Source organism: Mus caroli, unplaced genomic scaffold (genome assembly GCF_978045245.1).
Source record: "Mus caroli unplaced genomic scaffold, Mus_caroli_1 scaffold_22, whole genome shotgun sequence".
In the NCBI taxonomy this organism is placed as follows: Eukaryota; Metazoa; Chordata; class Mammalia; order Rodentia; family Muridae; genus Mus; species Mus caroli.
In genome coordinates this window covers 12872654-12886808 of record NW_028227277.1, presented here as the reverse complement: position 1 = coordinate 12886808, position 14155 = coordinate 12872654, and the positions used below count along the sequence as shown (strand labels likewise).

Genomic DNA, 14155 nt, shown 5'->3' with positions numbered 1-14155 from the left:
ATAAAACCCTAAATTTTTTTTTGGAAAAAAGAGAACAACAAAAATTACAACAACAAAAACAAAACTATAAGAAATACAGTAAAATGCATTAAAAATGAAATCACTTAAAGCATAAATTAAAATCGAAACCCTAAAATACAGTAACATCATTAAAAAAACAAAACAAAACAAAACAAAACAGAACAAAAAAAAATTAGAAGCCTGAAAAACAAGAAAATCTAAATCACTATACTAAAGACTCTACAAAACTTTTGAAATACTCTAGAAATCTGAAAAGAATACACAATAAGCCAAAATATGCCTAAGATATCTATTTATTTATTTATTTATTTATGATTACTAATTTATTTAATAAATTCTGTATTTCTCTTTCTCTCTTTCTCTCTTTCTCTCTTTCTCTCTTTCTCTCTTTCTCTCTTTCTCTCTTTCTCTCTTTCTTTCTCTCTCCCTTTCTTTCTTTCTTTCTTTCTTTCTTTCTTTCTTTCTTTCTTTCTTTCTTTCTTTCTTTCTTTCTGTTTCCTACTTCCTTTCTAACTTTATCTCTTCGTTTCTCTTTTTCTTTATTTTTTGTCTTTATTTATTTTTTCTATAATTTTTCTCTCTCTACCCTCTTTCCTTCATTCTTTCTTTCCTTCCTTCATCTTTCCTTCAATCCTTCCTTCCTTCCTTATTTCCTCCCTTCCTCTCACTCTCTCTCTTTCATTCTTTTTCTTTATTTCTTTGTTTCTAACTGTATTACTTTCTCTCTATCTATTAACAGATATAAATAAATCGAAATAATCCCATGTATCCTATTTGATCACCCTGGACAAGGCTGATGTCAATTAAAGCTTTAATTAAAAACCAAACCTTAAATACACTAAAATCATTTAAAGAAAACACTAAAAATACAATAGAATCCTGAAAATCAAGAAACTCTAAATCACTTTTCTAAAAACTCTACAAAACCTTTTAAAATACCATAGAAATCTAAAAAGAATACACGTGGAGCCGAAATTTGCCTAAAATATTTATTTGTTTATTTGTTTATCTATTTATCTATTCATTTATTTATTTGTATGTTTTTTTTTAATTATTTTTTTTATATTTTATAAATTCTGTCTTTCTCCCTATGTTTCCATCTCTGAATCTTTCTCCTTTTCTCTTTCTTTCTTTCTTTCTTTCTTTCTTTCTTTCTTTCTTTCTTTCTTTCTTTCTCTCTCTCTCTTTCTTTCTATCTTTCTTTCTTTCTATTTCTTCCTTCGTTCCTTTCCTTCTTTCTCTCTCCCTTCCTTCCTTCCTTCCTTCCTTCCTTCCTTCCTTCCTTCCTTCCTTCCTTCCGTTCTTCCTTTCTTCCTACCTTTCTACCTCTATCTCTCTCTCTTTCTTTTTTCTTTTCCTTTCCTTGTTTGTTTTTTCTTTCTAAGTTTCTATCTCTCTCTCTCACTCTCAGTCTCTCTCAGTCTCTCTCACTCTCTATTTCTCTCTCTGACTCTCTCTCCCTCTGTTTATTAATTTTTTTGAGTTGTTTATATTGGGTTTTTCTTTGTATCTCTTACTGTTTTCCAGCTTTGCGAAATCATTAAAGTTCATTAAAAAAAAAAAAAAAAAGAAAACACTAAAAATAAAATAGAAGCCTAAAAAACAAGAAACTCTAATACACTTTTCTAAAACTCTACAAATCCTTTTATAATACCATAGAAATCTAAAATGAATACACATAAAGCTGAAAAATCCCTAAAACGTTTATTCATTCATTTATTTATTTATTTTTAATTAATTTTGTATATTTCATAAATTCTGTCTTTCTCCATATGTTTCCATCTCTGAATCGTTCCCTCTTTCTCCCTTTCCCTCTCTTATTTTCTTTCTTTCTTTCTTTCTTTCTTTCTTTCTTTCTTTCTTTCTTTCTTTCTTTCTTTCTTTCTTTCTGTTTCCTCCTTTCTTCCAAACTTTATCTCTCTGTCTCTCTTTTTCTTTATGTTTTGCCTTTATTTGTTTTTTTTCTTTTTTATCTATCAATTTCTCACTCTCCCCTCCTTCCTTCCTTCTTTTCTTCCTTCCTCTCACACTCTCTCACTCTCACTCTTTCAATCTTTTTCTTTCTTTCTTTCTTTCTTTCAATATTACTTTCTCTCTATCTCTTAACAGATAAAAATATATCGAAATAATCCCATGAATCTGATCTGAACCACAGGACTACAGATTAGTGTCACATCCTTTATATAGGAGTATAGACTGAACATAATAATTTGTTTCTATTGAGCAAAATAAAACAAAATGATTGGGTTGCAAAACACTGGGAATTCCACTCCCTTTGGCTGTTACTGAGGCCTTCTTACTTGCTCAGCTCTATGAAATGAACTTTCATGTTGTGATGGTTTGTACATGCTCATCTTAGGAGTGGCACTATTAGAAGTAGGTGTGGTCTTTTTGGATTAGCTGTGTCACTGTGGATGTTCTGATCTGAACACCCAATTCTGACGTCAATTAAAGCTTAAATTAAAAACCCAAACTTAAATACACTAAAATCTTTAAAAGAAAAAAAATAAAGAAAACACTAAAAATACAATAGAAGCCTGTAAATCAGAATGTGTCCCCTCATAAGTTGGGTCGACCCAATGAATGGCCACACATCCATATGCATTTAAGCAGCAATAATTCAACTTATTGGGCTTTCAAACAAACATAAGTATGAAGTAGATGGGGTTGAATTGATGAGTACATATGGGTATTGGTAAATACTGGGAAATGAAAAGTAGATGTGATCATCCTTCATTGTATTCCTATATGAAATTATCAAAAATAAAGAAAAAACATTAAAAATGAGTTGTTTGTTTCTAAACACACTAAGTACATAAAGATCATTTTTAATACTTATAAATATGAATTTCTGCCCTTTCCAATTTATAACCCCTATGACAATCCTGAGTGCACTATTTACTTATTCTCATGCATTAAATTATTCTTAAATTTAGTGACATAAGCTCATAATTGCTGTCATGTCCCAAAGCAAGTAGACCAAATCTCTGAGTTCAAGTTTCTGAGTATTCTACTTTTGGCCTTCACAGAGCCTATTGTTAATCTAATATTTTAATTATAAAGATCCTTCTTTTTGATAGCCCTTTCATGGTAGCCTCTGACTTTTTACAAATTGTTAGGCTGTCTCACTAATTACACACTGACTTGTTGCTTCTGCCTGTTTTCTGTGTGTCAGATTTGCCACAGAACATGATAAAACGTGGGTCTTTCTTAGACTTTCACTTCTATGAACAGATAACATGACCAAGGTCCTTAATTTAGTTGGAGCTGCTTACAGTTTCAGAGACTTAGTACATTACATCAAGAAGTGAGCATGACAGTGTTTGGGCAGTCATGGTTTAGGAGGAGCTGAGAGTTCTACAACTTCATCTGAAGGCTGCTTGCAGAATATTGACTTACAGGCCTCTAGGATAAGGGTCTTAAAGCCTACACCCACAGTGACACAGCTAATCCAAAAAGACCACACCTACTTCTAATAGTGCCACTCCCTGAGATGAGCATGTACAAACCATCACAACATGAAAGTTCATTTCATAGAGCTGAGCAAGTAAGAAGGCCTCAGTAACAGCCAAAGGGAGTGGAATTCCCAGTGTTTTGCAACCCAATTATTTTGTTTTATTTTGTTCATTAGAAACAAATTATTATGTTCAGTCTATACTCCTATATAAAGGATGTGTCACTAATATGTAGTCCTGTGGTCACTGGGACTTATACATGAACCTGTGTATTATATTTAGTAATCATCTTTAATTAAAAAGTATATGCTTATGTTAATTATATTTAATAGATATTTTTGAGCACTGTTAAAAACATCATTTGAACTTAGTCACATAACCACTAAACTAATTAAAAATATATGATATTAATACAATTTGCTTAAACATTACCTGATTCAGATGCTTAGATAAAAAGCTTGGAGCACAGATCCCAAACACATAGTCTAATCCTCTACATATCATCCAATTCTTGGCAACAACAAGTAAACCACAAATGTCCCACCCAAGTTTTGCAACCCATATGCTTGGGACACTGGCAATTAGTGGTTCCTAGATCCTTAGCACACATCCCAAACTTCCTTTGTCATCCTTTAGCTCTGAGTACTGACAGATAAGGAGTCACCAGACCCTGACACTGGGCCTGAATTCCCCAAGATCCAGGTGTGGACCAAGCCACAATGCACAAATGATTGGTTCCCTGTTTCAAATTGCACTCTAAAACTAACTCCAGATGTGGAAGTCAAAGCACAGAAAGAAAGAAAAGAAGAGCAGAAAGATACTATACCTCTCATAAAAGTTACAAACCACATCATAATGCCCCCAGTGAAATAAACTTGAAAACCTACCAGAAACATTTTAAATAAATAGTAAATCATGTTCAGATGACAAGAATATGTTCCAGGATAATAAAAGGAGTTGATTACTTAGTATTTACCTTTGAAATGTGTTCAACCCAAGTTATAAAGCCTTTAGAGGGGGACCATGGAAGACAAAGTGTTGTAACACTTTTAGGTAGTAAGCTGATTATTTTCAAGTACAACATTGACAGTTTATGGAAAATGTTTTTAAAGCTTATGATCCATGCAGGATTGGAGATATTTAAACTCTCCAGTATTTTATAGGTATAATAATTTCAATAAAAATAGGAAGAGATGAGGTAACACTTCATTTTCTACATATGAAAGTCAAAGAATATTCTAGGACTTTCTAAAGAAACATGACCCTGGAAATGATAGATGTGACTATCTAGTTCACTTTCATTAAAATAAGGATTACAGAAAATAAATGATCAATCTATTTTTAAATTACCACTATTAGTCTCATATACTTTATGTTAAAATTGCATAGTACATTAAATGGCTATTCAATGAATGTTAGTTTTTATGCTAATTCTTGATAAAACTTACAATAAACATATTATATAACATACTGGGATTCTTGATAATATTAATAATATTTATATGTTCTAAAACCTAAATTTATAACATTGTATTTGCTTAAAAGTACCACGTTTATTAACATCATAAATGGAAATAAAGTTATGTTAAGATTAATTTGCATCTATACAATTTAACTATGCTCAAAATTCATCTAATTGAATAATAGCATTTTTCGAAAATTATACTCTTATTTTAAATAAGATACTTTTAACTTAGAATACAAAATCAATAATATTTTTTGAAAAACAACAGAAATACTTGTTTTGTAATATAACTAGAGAAATACTTTTTAAAAAACTCGTTCAAATAGACTAATATTATACAAGCAATACAATCTTCAAAACTTGTTAGAAGAAAAATTATATAGGTGTTTAAGTATTTCAGCATGTATTTTGAAAATGGTTTATTGCTTCTCTTGTAAAGTTTATAAAAACTGTAATTGAAATTGTGTAATAAATTTACTTGTCTATTGATCTAGCCAGACACTACTTCACTATAAAAAATCTTCTTTACATTCAGAACCAGCCTTGAGCAGCCAGGATAGGAGAATATTGTGGCCAGTCATGTTCTGAATACATGCGAGGAGCCTTATTTGTGCATTGTAATCCTCCTGAGAATTACCCAGATACTCCATTTGATTCTACACCAGGAAAGTATAAGATAATGGAAGCAGTAATAAAAAATTACCCAGATGGGCATAAAGCAGTTCTGCTGCCTGTCCTGGATCTACCACAAAGGCAGAATAGAAGGTTTTTCCTCTCTGCTGTGAACAAGGTGGCAGAAGTTTTAGAACTACCTCTAATGAGAGTATGCAAAGTAAAAACTTTTTATACAATGTATAATCAAAAGCCAGTTTCATGTATGTACTAGTATCTTTGCATGCTTGAGATTCTGAGAGACTGGAGACCCTTCAGAGAATGCTTAGAACAAAAGGTAGATGCACTACACCTGAAAAACTATTCACTGTTATGGAAGGTGAATACTTCAGGATGTGTAAATGCACCAATGATTCAAATAAATGACAACTTCTATGAGGATCTAACAACCAAGGTTATTGAAGATAATACTAATGAACTCAGAACTGGAAAAGTTCCAAAGCGTGGGCCAAGAAGTGTCTGGTTCTATTTTGAGCCAGCTGGAGGCCTTCCTTCTTTGACTGAACCACCCAAACAACCTAGCATTGGTGTAGAAGAAAGACTTTAACTTATATTCACTGTAGAGATGTCACTGGAGAAATAAAATATGAAATTATTTACATTTTTTTTAAATCCTCTTTATTTTCCCAGTACTTCCAGTTATGCATTTTGCTTGGTGAATTCTTTTCCTTTAATAATTGGTTTTCATGATCTGCTATGATAGACTATTATCACCAATTGGTGCTTTAAAAGGAACAGTAGTGAAAGCCATTACACAGGGTCAGAGCATTAGTGATTCACTGATAGACTATAACAGAAAGACCCTGATGGCAGATAAAAATATACAGCTTTTATTTCATGTTATTATTAAGAGCCACTGAATTTAAAATGGGAAAAAAGCCAGCCACATATTACTCATTATAGCTCAAATAAATTAAAGTGTTAATTTTATATTTCTCTAATCACATATTCATTCAATATTGTTCTCATTTGCTGCCTTCCAAGACTGGCATTTATAATTTGACTATTCATCAGAAATATGTAAGGCTTTTACAAGAAAAAAATCCTTTTTCATTGTAAATGAATCTATAAGATAATAATACCTAGTTTCCTGAAACACTTAGACTATAAAGAAAATTTTTTAGATGGTAAAACTTATAAAATTATGTATTAAATTGAAATGAGAATATGGAACATTGCACAAGGGCATCTTCCTGCAGTAGCAATGAATTTGAGCCATGTGATAAGATCCAGGAGTGATATGATAATTCAGACAAATTAAAGAAGTAGGTTAAAGTCCAGTCCATGTTGCTAACAATTGTGAGCAAGGCTGGAAAAGAAATGCAGAAGTTTTCAGGTAGAATACCAGAGGAAGTGATCTCTTCAGTGTTCTATCTCTGTGAAGAAAAACATTCAAGAGTGATTTGCTTACAGTCCACTGTCGTTATGGAGGGTAGCCTGGTGGCATGCAGACACAGGTGCTGGTGAAGTCACTGAGGATTCTATTACTGGATTCACAGGGACCAGCAAGAATAAGACACTGGCACTGATCTGACAGTCTTTCACCGACAAGGTCATATTTCCTCCTACAAGGCCTCACCTACTAGTACAAGGCCACATCTTCTAATTTCTCTGAAGTAGTGCCATTCCCTTATGACCAAGCACTGGAATACATGAGCCCACAGGTGTCATTCTTTTTTTTTTTTTTTTTTTTTTTTTTTTTTTTTTTTCGTTTTTTCGAGACAGGTGTCATTCTTATTCAAACCACTGCAGAAAGCAAAATTAGAAATCCACTGAAGTATAATTTTTGCTTTGTTCGTAATTAAAATTATTTTCAGGACACCATGTAAATAGTGAGAGCTATGCTTTATCCAAGTTGAACTGCTCTTGTCTGTAGTTACCATTAATATGACTTTGAATAGTTTATTTTTTGGTATATATTTTTTAGTAATTTAAATATTAAATAGGGTTGGAAGGAAGGCACAGTGAATAAAAGTGCTTGCTGCTAATCCTGGAGTACTGCACTTGATCCTTGGACACTACAATATATACGCTAGAATGGAATCACAAATTTTCCTCTGACTTCTGCATAAGCACAACCCACATGCACTGAATAAAAATGTAAAACTAAATTAATAATTAGTTAAATGTAAAGTTAAATTAATTAACTTACTTTTTAAAGCAGGGCTACGGAGAAGACCCATTAGTGACTCATGCATTATGCTAATTTAGGGTACCAAGTTCTGTTCAGAGCACCCATATCAGACAGCTCACAACATTGGATAAGTACATCTCTAGCTGTTGGGAGTCTTAATTTTGACTTCTAGATCCATTGTCAATATCACCTGCATATATCAACATTCTAACATATATATTTTGTTGAAGCTATGTTTTAAATCTTTACAGACAGAAATAAAGTTTATATTAATGACTCAAAATTATATTGTAGCATAAATTAAGGATACAAATTCTAAGTTAACAGAATGTTGAATTTAGTAATTTCATTAACATATGAGAGAAGTGTTTTCCTAGGACAATGTTCTCTGTTGTATTTAAGTTCTGTTTTAAAGTTGTATAAAAAGTATATATTTTATGTGCCCTTTGTGGACAGGCATTTTGAAACCCATGTACCTATAGTTCACTCATGATATATTTATCTGTAATTTTGTATAAGTGCATGTGTGTGTGTATGTGTGTGTATGTATATATGTATATATATATATATATATATATATATATATATATATATGTATATATATATATATATATATAATGCATGTATATGCATATATATGTATATATAATGTATATCTATATATACGGCATAGAAATATATCATAATTCATTCTCTCTGATTAATAAATTTTATTTTTCATGCTTTATTATATGTGTTTGGGTGGGTTTGCCCACACATGTATCTGGGCATTGTGTGTGTATGTGCTGTTTCTGGATACAACAAGAGGAATCAGATCTCTTCAAACTGGAGTTACAGGAATTTCTTACTTGCCATATGGGTGTTGGGATTAGAAGAGAGCTCTTGCAGGAGAAGCAATTGCTCTTAACTGCAGAAGCATATCTCCATTCGCAGGAGAGATAACATAGAGTCGTTTCTAGTTAAATGTCTTATAAATAGAGTTGTTAGAAATTCACTCATGGATATTTTTAATTAAAAGGTGGATTTATTATGCATATAATGAAGTCGATTATCATTTTATAAAAATTATAAAACCACATTTTGAAGTGTCTATTGTCTATCAGAAATGCAGGAAGGTTTCAGTTTCTTTATAAAATGTTATTGTTCGAAAGTCCAATGATTTCCTTATCTCAATCTTACAAGTTGATATTTTAAATTACAATAATTTTAAATATAATAATTTGTATACTACATACTGATTACCTTTTTAAACATTAAATATGTTTTTAGAGTACAAAATAACTGAGTTTGTTTCACTCATAAAGACAGATTTATTGATTTACAAACACCATTTAGAAGATGTCTACATAATACAGGATAAACTTTTTATTTCAAAATTTGTACCTTCATCTTGTCTGTAAAGATATTTTTTATAAATTAGGTGATTTTTTAAACTTTAATATATAGAACATGATATTTCTTGTAAAATCATTTTAAGTTCACATCAAGGCTTATGCTTTGTCAGGGTTACGTATTTTCTATTTATTTTGTGCTAACTGCCATACCTGACATATACATTCATGTTCTTTAATACATAACTATCCTCTTGAATGTCAGTAATTCTAATGCTTGTACAATTGTTATATTCATATGATTATTTTGAATTATTTTAAAGTGTAACTTAAATATTTAATAAAGCAATTGTTTTTTAATGGTTCTATACTCTACAAAATTATCTTCAGCATGTAATAGAATGTATATTTTTACAACACAAAACACCCTTTTTTTCATTATTTCTCCAATAATTCAATTCAAACTGTTGTTTTTCACATTATTTGTTTCCTTTTAAGGGACTGTGATTAGGCACTGAAGTACTTCAGAAAACTTTTGATTCTACCCATGATTTCACAATCTGTTATATGAAATGTATACTGATTGATTCACAGTCTCAGTAGCTTCTGGCTTTCACCGTTTTTGTGCATGTTTAATTACATATTTTAAGAGGATATGTTAACCAGTTGCCAAATTCAGAACCCTTACATAATATAGAAGGACGTTTTTCTTTTTCTTTTCTTTTTTCTTTTTTTTTTTTCTTTTTTTGAAATAATAGTTTATTTAGTCATTTTAAACTGGTTATACTTAAGCTGCAGTTACACAGTATAGTTTAAAAGCCTGTCATTTGCTACATTATAATGATGTCTTCGAACTTAATTATTCATATACTCATACATTTTATAGTTGAATGAACTTTAAATATTATGTGGTATCAATAGCTTATTTAAATCTAACTAATTGAAAAGAGGATCAAGAGAAGAATCTGCTGTGCTCAAAAATCTTTTTTTCAGATTCTAAGTTTATCACTGATGAAGCTATTTTGCTGGTGTTTGTTATTATGGTGTTATAACAAACATCTACTAATTTAATGAATATGATTGTCTCTGAAATTTTCTCGTGGACAGTAGATTCATTGTTGCTAATTGCCATTTAAGCTTGATTCTGTCCAATCTAGGGTCCCTGCATTATTCTCCCTCTTTATTACCGAAGCTAACAATATCCTTCCAAGAAATCTCAGTGCAACATGGATCACTGAATTTATGCAGAACATTTTATTTCTGCTTGATGTCACTGACATTCTGCAAGATTCCAGTGACCTGTATTAATTCTCCAGAGTAGCCTGTGTGAATGAAGAAATGGTTGTTCATTCAATGCCTCAATTAAACAAACAAACAAACAAACAAAACAAAACAAAACACAAAACCTTGTCTCCTTAAGTACCTATACACAAAATTTTGGTAGTAGTGAAGATTTCTTATCAATGCACTTCCATTACAGCCCTGGAAACTGTCAAGTTAACCCATCTTCCTGCCGTATTCGAGAATGTTCTAAATTCTGGACTGCACTCCTTGGTACATCAAAAAATTGCTGCTCCTCATAATTAAAAAAAGAAGTACAGTTAAATTTTCAATATGTGTTTATATTCCAGTACTCTCCACCTTATTATACAGCTCCCATTTTTATTGCAGTTAGCTATTGCTCTCAGAATTGCTTTTCTGTTTTTTTCTTGTTGTTGTTGTTTCTTCTGCAATACATACTACTTCTCTATATCTCTACATTTTTCTTGTCTTTTTGTATATTTCCTCAATAAAAGTACCCAAATTCTTAAGAAAAACTGCCATATTGTATTTGTTCCTTCATTCTTAGTATGTTCTGAATTACACCAATTACATACAATAATGATATCTAAAGGGTTGTAGCAAAGTACATTTTAGATGGTAACTACTGTTTACCCTCATCAGTCACTCAAGTCATCCATGATGTAACTCAGTATCTTTTACAATCATCATCACCATGTGCTACACACATGATTACCCAGTTCAGAGGGATTGAACAGGTATCTCTGATTTTTAGGAACATTTGGAAGTGTATATTGCAACTTGTGGCAGAGGATGATCCTGGTAATATTTAATTAACTGATACTCTATTAAGGTCTCCACAGTACAATCTGCCAATAGCATCGGAAATGACTTCATTTTTACTTCATTTTGTTTCTGTTGAAGAGCTGAGACAAAAGGATGGACCATCTAGAGACTGCCATATCCGGGGATCCATCCCATAATCAGCCTCCAAACGCTGACACCATTGCATACACTAGCAAGATTTTGATGAAAGGACACAGATATAGCTGTCTCTTGAGAGACTATGCCGGGGCCTAGCAAACACAGAAGTGGATGCTCACATTCAGCTATTGGATGGATCACAGGGCCCCCAATGAAGGAGCTAGAGAAAGTACCCAAGGAGCTAAAGGGATCTGCAACCCTATAGGCGGAACAATAATATGAACTACCCAGTACTCCCCGGAGCTCGTGTCTCTACCTGCATGTGTAGCAGAAGATGGCCTAGTGGGCCATCAGTGGAAAGAGAGGCCCATTGGTCGTGCAAACTTTATCTATCTCAGTACAGGGGAACGCCAGGGCCAAGAAGTAGGAGTGAGTGGGTGAGAAAGAGGTGAGGGTGTGGGTGGAGGACTTTTGGGATAGCATTGGAAATGTAAATGAAATAAATACCTAATTTAAAAAAAAAGAAATCTTCCAATACTTGAAAAGAACAACTTAGTCTTTCTTTTCTCTCTTCTTTCCAAAAAAAGTTATCGTTATACTTTAGAAACTAATAAGCATGTGAAATATATCAGTGTGGATAATAAAAATAAAGACCTCAGAACTGACAAAACATTTCTTAAAGAGATGTACAGTGCTAGAGAATCATGCCAGAGGATGAGGGTGTCATGGAAACTTTTTGTGTAACTCTTGACCCCTCCCTTACCATCCAAACTCATTACCCAGGAGAGAACCTGATTATAATACATCAACTCTTGAGTTCACACTATAGCACTCTCCATACACACAGAAAACTGAACACAAAATTCAAAGTCAAACACAAATTCGATTTAGAGAAGTTGAAACTTGATTAAAAATTAGAAAATTCAGTAAATATATGTTGCACCTTGGATAAACCACTCCACAATACCCATGCATTTTAGACTTGACTTCCAGTTACAGGTTAGTTGGTAGAGGATGACCTAATAGAAGGCAAAACTACTGAAAGAAATTTATGTCATAGGGAATGCACACATGAAATGATAATGAAACTAAGCTTGTTTCTTTTCTTTTCTTCCAATTTCTGGTTATTTAGAGATGTATAGGGCTCCTCCATCATAGGTTTTTGTCATGGTGCCCTGGGTTACTCTATCTCTGAAACATTAAAACTAGCCAAGGAAACTTTTGAAACCAGTAACAAAAATCAGTCGTTCTTCCATTTAGGTTATCTCTTTGTCTTAGCCACAGAAAGTATATCAGAGGTAGATCAAAGGTGGCTTTACTTCATTTAGTTGACTAGTGATTAAAATTTTATTTTTATTTATTTATTTTTTTAATTTATTTTTTATTAGGTATTTCCCTCGTTTAAATTTTCAATGCTATCCCAAAAGTGCTATCCCACTTCTGTGTTTGCTAGGCCCTGGCATAGTCTCAAAATAGACAGCTATATCTGGGTCTTTTCAGCAAAATCTTGCTAGTGTATGCAATGGTGTCAGCATTTGGAAGCTGATTATGAGATGGATCCCTGCATATGGCAATCACTAGATGGTCCATCGTTTCGTCACAGCTCCAAATTTTGTCTCTGTAACTCCTTCCAAGGGTGTTTTGTCCCCATTTCTAAGAAGGGGCAAAGTGTCCACACTTTGGTCTTCGTTCTTCTTGAGTTTCATGCATTTAGCAAATTGTATCTTATATCTTGGATTTCCTAAGTTTCTGGGCTAATATCCACTTATCAGTGAGTACATATTGTGCGAGTTCCTTTGTGATTGTGTTACCTCACTCAGGATGATGCCCTCCAGGTCCATCCATTTGCCTAGGAATTTCATAAATTCATTTTTTTTAATAGCTGAGTAGTACTCCATTGTGTAAATGTACAACATTTTCTGTACCCATTCCTCTGTTGAGGGGCATCTGGTTTCTTTCCACCTTATGGCTATTGTAAATAAGGCTGCTATGAACATAGTGGAGCATGTGTCCTTCTTACTGGTTGGGACATCTTCTGGATATATGCCCAGGAGAGGTATTGGGGGATCCTTTGGTAGTACTATGTCCACTTTTCTGAGGAACCACCAGACTGATTTCCAGAGTGGTTGTACAAGCTTGCAACCCCACCAACAATGGAGGAGTGTTCCTCTTTCTCCACATCCTCGCCAGCATCTGCTGTCACCTGAATTTTTGATCTTAGCCATTCTGACTGGTGTGAAGTGGAATCTCAGGGCTGTTTTGATTTGCTTTTCCCTGATGATTAAGGATGTTGAACATTTTTTCAGGTGATTCTCAGCCATTCGGCATTCCTCAGGTGAGAATTCTTTGTTCAGGTCTGAGCCCCATTTTTTAATGGGGTTATTTGATTTTCTGGAGTCCACCTTCTTGAGTTCTTTATATATATTGGATATTAATCCCCTATCCGATTTGGGATAGGTAAAGATCCTTTCCCAATCTGTTGGTGGCCTATTTGTCTTATTGACGGTGTCTTTTGCTTTGCAGAAGCTTTGCAATTTTATGAGGTCCCATTTATCGATTCTTGATCTTACAGCACAAACCATTGCTGTTTTATTCAGGAATTTTTCCCCTGTACCCGTATCTTCGAGGCTTTTCCCTACTTTCTCCTCTATAAGTTTCAGTGTCTCTGGTTTTATTTGGAGTTCCTTAATCCACTTAGATTTGACCTTAGTACAAGGAGATAGAAATGGATCAATTCGCATTTTTCTACATGATAACCGCCAGTTGTGCCAGCACCATTTGTTGAAAATGTTGTCTTTTTTCCACTGGATGGTTTTAGCTCCCTTGTGCAAGATCAAGTGACCATAGGAGTGTGGGTTCATCTCTGGGTTTT

At 33.0% G+C, this 14155-nt stretch overlaps 1 pseudogene; it reads left to right on the top strand.

Moving 5' to 3' along the window:
* Positions 1 to 5533: 5533 nt before the first annotated feature.
* On the top strand, positions 5534 to 6160 carry LOC147000067 (NADH dehydrogenase [ubiquinone] flavoprotein 2, mitochondrial pseudogene; annotated as a pseudogene).
* The last annotated feature ends 7995 nt before the right edge of the window (positions 6161 to 14155 follow it).